Below are 8,531 nucleotides of genomic sequence, written 5' to 3'. Positions count from 1 at the left end.
CGGTCAATCTTTCCTCACTCATCCTCTCCATGTGCCCAAACCACTTCAAAACACCCTCATCTGCTCTCTCAACCACGCTCTTTCTATTTCCACACATCTCTCTTACCCTTACGTTACTCACTCGATCAAACCACCTCACACCATACATTGTCCTCAAACATCTCATTTCCAGCACATCCATCCTCCTGCGCACAACTCTATCCATAGCCCACGCCTCGCAACCATACAACATTGTTGGAACCACTATTCCATCAAACATACCCATTTTTGATTTCCGAGATAATGTTCTCGACTTCCACACATTTTTCAAGGCCCCCAGGATTTTCGCCCCCTCCCCCACCCTATGATCCACTTACGCTTCCATGGTTCCATCCGCTGCCAGATCCACTCCCAGATATCTAAAACACTTCACTTCCTCCAGTTTTTCTCCATTCAAACTCACCTCCCAATTGACTTGACCCTCAACCCTACTGTACCTAATAACCTTGCTCTTATTCACATTTACTCTTAACTTTCTTCTTCCACACACTTTTCCAAACTCAGTCACCAGCTTCTGCAGTTTCTCACATGAATCAGCCACCATCGCTGTATCATCAGCGAACAACAACTGACTCACTTCCCAAGCTCTCTCATCCCCAACAGACTTCATACTTGCCCTCTTTCCAAAACTCTTGCATTTACATACCTAACAACCCCATCCATAAACAAATTAAACAACCATGGAGACATCACACACCCCTGCCGCAAACCTACATTCACTGAGAACCAATCACTTTCCTCTCTTCCTACACGTACACATGCCTTACATCCTCGATAAAAACTTTTCACTGCTTCTAACAACTTTCCTCCCACACCATATATTCTTAATACCTTCCACAGAGCATCTCTATCAACTCTATCACATGCCTTCTCCTGATCCATAAATGCTACATACAAATCCATTTCCTTTTCTAATTATTTCTCACGTACATTCTTCAAAGCAAACACCTGATCCACACATCCTCTACCACTTCTGAAACCACACTGCTCTTCCCCAATCTGATGCTCTGTACATGCCTTCACCCTCTCAATCAATACCCTCCCATATAATTACCAGGAATACTCAACAAACTTATACCTCTGTAATTTGAGCACTCACTCTTATCCCCTTTGCCTTTGTACAATGGCACTATGCACGCATTCCGCCAATCCTCAGACACCTCACCATGAGTCATACATACATTAAATAACCTTACCAACCAGTCAAAAATACAGTCACCCCCTTTTTTAATAAATTCCACTGCAATACCATCCAAACCTGCTGCCTTGCCGGCTTTCATCTTCCGCAAAGCTTTCCCTACCTCTTCTCTGTTTACCAAATCATTTTCCCTAACCCTCTCACTTTGCACACCACCTCGACCAAAACACCCTATATCTGCCACTCTATCATCAAACACATTCAACAAACCTTCAAAATACTCACTCCATCTCCTTCTCACATCACCACTACTTGTTATCACCTCCCCATTTGCGCCCTTCACCGAAGTTCCCATTTGCTCCCTTGTCTTACGCACTTTATTTACCTCCTTCCAGAACATCTTTTTATTCTCCCTAAAATTTAATGATACTCTCTCACCCCAACTCTCATTTGCCCTTTTTTTCACCTCTTGCACCTTTCTCTTGACCTCCTGTCTCTTTCTTTTATACATCTCCCACTCAATTGCATTTTTTCCCTGCAAAAATCGTCCAAATGCCTCTTTCTTCTCTTTCACTAATACTCTTACTTCTTCATCCCACCACTCACTACCCTTTCTAATCAACCCACCTCCCACTCTTCTCATGCCACAAGCATCTTTTGCGCAATCCATCACTGATTCCCTAAATACATCCCATTCCTCCCCCACTCCCCTTACTTACATTGTTCTCACCTTTTTCCATTCTGTACTCAGTCTCTCCTGGTACTTCCTCACACAGGTCTCCTTCTCAAGCTCACTTACTCTCACCACCCTCTTCACCCCAACATTCACTCTTCTTTTCTGAAAACCCATACAAATCTTCACCTTAGCCTCCACAAGATAATGATCAGACATCCCTCCAGTTGCACCTCTCAGCACATTAACATCCAAAAGCCTCTCTTTCGCACGCCTGTCAATTAACACGTAATCCAATAACGCTCTCTGGCCATCTCTCCTACTTACATAAGTATACTTATGTATATCTCGCTTTTTAAACCAGGTATTCCCAATCATCAGTCCTTTTTCAGCACATAAATCTACAAGCTCTTCACCATTTCCATTTACAACACCGAACACCCCATGTATACCAATTATTCCCTCAACTGCCACATTACTCACCTTTGCATTCAAATCACCCATCACTATGACCCGGTCTCGTGCATCAAAACCACTAACACACTCATATATATATATATGTATATATGTACATATAGATGTATATATATATTCATATATATATATATATATTTTATTTTTTTTGCTTTGTCGCTGTCTCCCGCGTTTGCGAGGTAGCGCAAGGAAACAGACGAAAGAAATGGCCCAACCCACACCCATACACAATGTATACACACACACGTCCACAGACGCAAATATACATACCTACACAGCCTTCCATGGTTCACCCCAGACGCTTCATATGCCCTGATTCAATCCAATGACAGCACGTCAACCCGGTATACCACATCGATCCAATTCACTGTATTCCTTGCCCTCCTTTCACCCTCCTGCATATTCAGGCCCCGATCACTCAAAATCTTTTTCACTCCATCTTCCCACCTCCAATGTGGTCTCCCACTTCTCCTCGTTCCCTCCACCTTCGACACATATATCCTCTTGGTCAATCTTTCGTCACTCATTCTCTCCATGTGCCCAAACCATTTTAAAACTCCCTCTTCTGCTCTCTCAAGCACACTCTTTTTATTTCCACACATCTCTCTTATCCTTATGTTACTTACTCGATCAAACCACCTCACACCACACATTATCCTCAAACATCTCATTTCCAGCATATCCATCCCCCTGCGGACAACTCTATCCATATCCCACGTCTCGCAACCATACAACATTGTTGGAACCACTATTCCTTCAAACATACCCATTTTTGCTTTCCGAGATAATGTTCTCGACTTCCACACATTCTTCAAGGCTCCCAGGATTTTCACCCCCTCCCCCACCCTATGATCTACTTCCGCTTTCATGGTTCCATTCGCTGCCAGATCCACTCCCAGATATCTAAAACACTTTACTTCCTCCAGTTTTTCTCCATTCAAACTTACCTCCCCAATTGACTTGACCCTCAACCCTACTGTACCTAATTACCTTGCTCTTATTCACATTTACTCTTAACTTTCTTCTTTCACACACTTTACCAAACTCAGTCACCAGCTTATGCAGTTTCTCACATGAATCAGCCACCAGCGCTGTATCATCAGCGAACAACAACTGACTCACTTCCCAAGCTCTCTCATCCCCAACAGACTTCATATTTGCCCCTCTTTCCAAAACTCTTGCATTTACCTCCCTAATAACCCCATCCATAAACATATTAAACAACCATGGAGACATCACACCCCCCTGCCGCAAACCTACATTCACTGAGAACCAATCACTTTCCTCTCTTCCTAGACGTACACATGCATAAAATCCTCGATTAGATATTTATATAAATATATATATATATATATATATATATATATATATATATATATATATATATATATATATGTATATATATATATATATATATATATATATATATATATATATATATATATATATATATATATATATATATATATATATATATATATATATATATATATATATATATATATATATTTATATATATATATATATAATTATATATATATGGATTTGTATGTAGCATTTATGGATCTGGAGAAGGCATATGATAGAGTTGATAGAGATGCTCTGTGGAAGGTATTAAGAATATATGGTGTGGGAGGCAAGTTGTTAGAAGCAGTGAAAAGTTTTTATCGAGGATGTAAGGCATGTGTACGTGTAGGAAGAGAGGAAACTGATTGGTTCTCAGTAAATGTAGGTTTGCGGCAGGGGTGTTTGATGTCTCCATGGTTGTTTAATTTGTTTATGGATGAGGTTGTTAGGGAGGTGAATGCAAGAGTTTTGGAAAGAGGTGCAAGTATGAAGTCTGTTGTGGATGAAAGAGCTTGGGAAGTGAGTCAGTTGTTGTTCGCTGATGATACAGCGCTGGTGGATGATTCATGTGAGAAACTGCAGAAGCTGGTGACTGAGTTTAGTAAAGTGTGTGAAAGAAGAAAGTTAAGAGTAAATGTGAATAAGAGCAAGGTTATTAGGTACAGTAGGATTGAGGGTCAAGTCAATTGGGAGGTGAGTTTCAATGGAGAAAAACTGGAGGAAGTGAAGTGTTTTAGATATCTGGGAGTGGATCTGGCAGCGGATGGAACCTTGGAAGCGGAAGTGGATCATAGGGTGGGGGAGGGGGCGAAAATTCTGGGAGCCTTGAAGAATGTGTGGAAGTCGAGAACATTATCTCGGAAAGCAAACATGGGTATGTTTGAAGGAATAGTGGTTCCAACAATGCTGTATGGTTGCGAGGCGTGGGCTATGGATAGAGTTGTGCGCAGGAGGATGGATGTGCTGGAAATGAGATGTTTGAGGACAATGTTTGGTGTGAGGTGGTTTGATCGAGTGAGTAACGTAAGGGTAAGAGAGATGTGTGGAAATAGAAAGAGCGTAGTTGAGACAGCAGAAGAGGGTGTTTTGAAGTGGTTTGGGCACATGGAGAGGATGAGTGAGGAAAGATTGACCAAGAGGATATATGTGTCGGAGGTGCAGGGAGCAAGTAGAAGAGGGAGACCAAATTGGAGGTGGAAAGATGGAGTGAAAAAGATTTTGTGTGATCGGGGCCTGAACATGCAGGAGGGTGAAAGGAGGGCAAGGAATAGAGTGAATTGGAGCGATGTGGTATACCGGGGTTGACGTGCTGTCAGTGGATTGAATCAAGGCATGTGAAGCGTCTGGTGTAAACCATGGAAAGCTGTGTAGGTATGTATATTTGCGTGTGTGGACGTTTGTATATACATGTGTATGGGGGGGGGGGTTGGGCCATTTCTTTCGTCTGTTTCCTTACGCTACCTCGCAAACGCGGGAGACAGCGACAAAGTATAAAAAAAAAAATATATATATATATATATATATATATATATATATATATATATATATATATATATATATATATATATATATATATATATATATGATCATTTACCTATTTATTATATTTTGCCGTTCTCTCCCGCGTTAGCGAGATAGCGCAAGGAAACAGACGAAGGAATGGCCCAATCCACCTACATACACGTCTACACACACATATATATATACCTATACATCTCAGTGTATACATATATATACGCACACACTCATCCATATACATGTATACACATGTATATGCTCGTATTCATTCTCGTCGTCACCCCGCCACACTTGATATATCAACATCCTACCCCAGCATGTACGCGAGGTAACGCTAGGAAAAGACAACAAAGGCCACATTCGTTCACACTCAGTCTCTAGCTGTCATGTATAATGCACCGAAACCACAGCTCCCTTTCCACATCCAATCCCTACATATCTTCTGGTTTATCCCAGACGTTTCACATGCCCTGGTTCAATCCATTGACAGCACGTCGACTTCGGTATCCCACTTCGTTCCAATTCACTCTATTCCTTGCACACCATTCACCCTCCTGCATGTTTAGACCCGGATAATTCAAAATCTTTTTCACTGCATCTTTCCACCTACATCTTGGTCCCCCACTTCTCGTTCCCTCCACCTCTGACACATATATCCACTTTGTCAATCTTTCCTCACTCATTCTCTCCATGTGACCACACCTTTTCAAAACACACTCTTATGGTATCTCACCCACACACGTTTTAGTACCAAACATCTAACTTACCCTTTCATTACTAACTCGATCATACTACCTCACACCACATTTCCAACACATCCACAATTCTCCGTAACGTTATAATATTGTTGGAAACACTATTCCTTGAAATATACCCATTTCGCTTTCCAAGATAACATTCTCGTCTTCCAAACATTCTTCAACGCCAAAGAACTTTCACCCCTTCCCCATCCCTATGATTTACTTCCGCTTCCATGATTCCATCCGCAGCCAAATCCACTCCCAGATATCTAAAACACTTCACTTCCTCCAGTTTATATCCACTTAAACTTACCTCCCAATTGACTTGTCCCTCAGCCCTACTGTACCTAATAACCTTGCTCTTGTTCACATTTACTCTCAGCTTTCTTCTTTCACACACTTAACCAGACTCAGCCACCTGCTCCTGAAGTTTCTCACCCGAATCAGCCAATAGACTGTATCGTCAGCGAACAACAACTGACTCACTTCACAATCTCTCTCATCCACAACAGACTGCATTCTTGCCCTTCTTTCTAATGCTCTTGCATTCACCTCCCTAACAATACCATACATAAACAAATTAAACAGCCATGGAGACATCACACACCCCGGGCCCAAACCAATATTCGATGAGAACCAATCACTTTCCGCTCTTCCTGCATGTACACTTCCTGCATGTACATCGTCGACAAAAACACCTGATCCACACATCCTCTACCACTTCTGAAACCACACTGCTCTTCCCCAATCTGATGTTCTGTACATGCCTTCACCCACTCAATCAATACCCTCCCATATAATTTGGGGTGAGAGAGTATCATTAAATTTTAGGGAGAATAAAAAGATGTTCTGGAAGGAGGTAAATAAAGTGCGTAAGACAAGGGAGCAAATGGGAACTTCAGTGAAGGGCGCAAATGGGGAGGTGATAACAAGTAGTGGTGATGTGAGAAGGAGATGGAGTGAGTATTTTGAAGGTTTGTTGAATGTGTTTGATGATAGAGTGGCAGATATAGGGTGTTTCGGTCGAGGTGGTGTGCAAAGTGAGAGGGTTAGGGAAAATGATTTGGTAAACAGAGAAGAGGTAGCAAAAGCTTTGCGGAAGATGAAAGCCGGCAAGGCAGCAGGTTTGGATGGTATTGCAGTGGAATTTATTAAAAAAGGGGGTGACTGTATTGTTGACTGGTTGGTAAGGTTATTTAATGTATGTATGACTCATGGTGAGGTGCCTGAGGATTGGCGGAATGCGTGCATAGTGCCATTGTACAAAGGCAAAGGGGATAAGAGTGAGTGCTCAAATTACAGAGGTATAAGTTTGTTGAGTATTCCTGGTAAACTATATGGGAGGGTATTGATTGAGAGGGTGAAGGCATGTACAGAGCATCAGATTGGGGAAGAGCAGTGCGGTTTCAGAAGTGGTAGAGGATGTGTGGATCAGGTGTTTGCTTTGAAGAATGTATGTGAGAAATACTTAGAAAAGCAAATGGATTTGTATGTAGCATTTATGGATCTGGAGAAGGCATATGATAGAGTTGATAGAGATGCTCTGTGGAAGGTATTAAGAATATATGGTGTGGGAGGCAAGTTGTTAGAAGCAGTGAAAAGTTTTTATCGAGGATGTAAGGCATGTGTGCGTGTAGGAAGAGAGGAAAGTGATTGGTTCTCAGTGAATGTAGGTTTGCGGCAGGGGTGTGTGATGTCTCCATGGTTGTTTAATTTGTTTATGGATGGGGTTGTTAGGGAGGTAAATGCAAGAGTCCTGGAAAGAGGGGCAAGTATGAAGTCTGTTGGGGATGAGAGCGCTTGGGAAGTGAGTCAGTTGTTGTTCGCTGATGATACAGCGCTGGTGGCTGATTCATGTGAGAAACTGCAGAAGCTGGTGACTGAGTTTGGTAAAGTGTGTGGAAGAAGAAAGTTAAGAGTAAATGTGAATAAGAGCAAGGTTATTAGGTACAGTAGGGTTGAGGGTCAAGTCAATTGGGAGGTGAGTTTGAATGGAGAAAAACTGGAGGAAGTGAAGTGTTTTAGATATCTGGGAGTGGAACTGTCAGCGGATGGAACCATGGAAGCGGAAGTGGATCATAGGGTGGAGGAGGGGGCGAAAATTTTGGGAGCCTTGAAAAATGTGTGGAAGTCGAGAACATTATCTCGGAAAGCAAAAATGGGTATGTTTGAAGGAATAGTGGTTCCAACAATGTTGTATGGTTGCGAGGCGTGGGCTATGGATAGAGTTGTGCGCTGGAGGATGGATGTGCTGGAAATGAGATGTTTGAGGACAATGTGTGGTGTGAGGTGGTTTGATCGAGTAAGTAACGTAAGGGTAAGAGAGATGTGTGGAAATCAAAAGAGCGTGGTTGAGAGAGCAGAAGAGGGTGTTTTGAAATGGTTTGGGCACATGGAGAGAATGAGTGAGGAAAGATTGACCAAGAGGATATATGTGTCGGAGGTGGAGGGAACGAGGAGAAGAGGGAGACCAAATTGGAGGTGGAAAGATGGAGTGAAAAAGATTTTGTGTGATCGGGGCCTGAACATGCAGGAGGGTGAAGGGAGGGCAAGGAATAGAGTGAATTGGAGCGATGTGGTATACAGGGGTTGACGTGCTGTC

Source organism: Panulirus ornatus, chromosome 2 (assembly GCF_036320965.1).
Source record: "Panulirus ornatus isolate Po-2019 chromosome 2, ASM3632096v1, whole genome shotgun sequence".
NCBI lineage: Eukaryota > Metazoa > Arthropoda > Malacostraca > Decapoda > Palinuridae > Panulirus > Panulirus ornatus.
This window is presented reverse-complemented; position numbering follows the sequence as displayed.